Genomic DNA, 1,131 nt, shown 5'->3' with positions numbered 1-1,131 from the left:
GCACACGTGCGTGTCCCCTATCTCACACGGGCGTGTGGCTCTGTATTGGGGAAATTTCCCAAACTTTTCTAAAAGTTCCCGATTTAGTCTGATCCTTTTTTGATTGCTGTTTTGGGCCTCGTAGACTCATATTAGGGGTAATTTGTGTATGTATGAATGAAGTTGTTTTAAAGAAAAAATTTATAGCCCGACTTTTTGCATGAATGACTGTGTATGTGTTCAGTAATGCCTCGTATCCCATCCCGGCCTCTGGTACGGGTAAGCAGTGTTACAGCGAGCTCTTATAATGTTAGTTGAGAGCATAGGTCTGCTAGCTACTTTGAAGGTTGCGATCTTAAACCGTCAAACCTTTAAACTATACCAAGTACAAGTATTTATAAAGATAATATTTTTATTCAAGGAGTAAGAAATTACACATAGTATTTCTTGAGGTGACGAGCATTCCATGTTCACGGTAGAATCATGTCTTCCAATTGATTGCACTTTTCAACTAGGGGGCCAATTGATTTTCAAATTAGTTCCAAAAGGCTTTTCTTAGTACTTTAGCCTTCTTCTTTTTTAATATAATTCTCACTTTTTTCATAGAAATTCACAATATAAATTCTATGATTGGTTTACAACAATTATCTTTCTATAAAAGCATTTTGTTATAGGTGTATTTTAGTATGTTGTTATAAGTGTACGACAACTATCTCCCTATAGCAGACAAAATCTCGACAAACAAATGAGACTCTTATAAATAGGGTCGAATGTAATTATAAATTTTTCATTTTGTATTTAACATGTAAAATCCTCTAACTATATAAGAAATTCTAAATATTTTAACTATACTTATTAGATATATATTCATATTTATACTCACATTGAATTTAAATAACTTAGCAATTCTTATATCTAATTTCTTCTAATCATATTTGTAAAATTTTAATTCCAGTTATGCTTGGACATCCAAAAAAAAAATGGGTTGAGATCCTATTCATTATACTTAATTTTGTTGATTACTTTTCAATAATTATGATAAAAAATTATTCATAAACATCCATCAATAAATTATAAAATCATAATTTTGAATAATGATTAAAAATTGTATTAGATAATATAAGAATAATATTTGATGCATTATTAGTGTAT

The sequence above is a fragment of the Gossypium hirsutum genome, chromosome A03, assembly GCF_007990345.1.
Source record: "Gossypium hirsutum isolate 1008001.06 chromosome A03, Gossypium_hirsutum_v2.1, whole genome shotgun sequence".
Classification (NCBI taxonomy): Eukaryota; Viridiplantae; Streptophyta; class Magnoliopsida; order Malvales; family Malvaceae; genus Gossypium; species Gossypium hirsutum.
Note: the sequence above shows the minus strand (reverse complement) of the source record.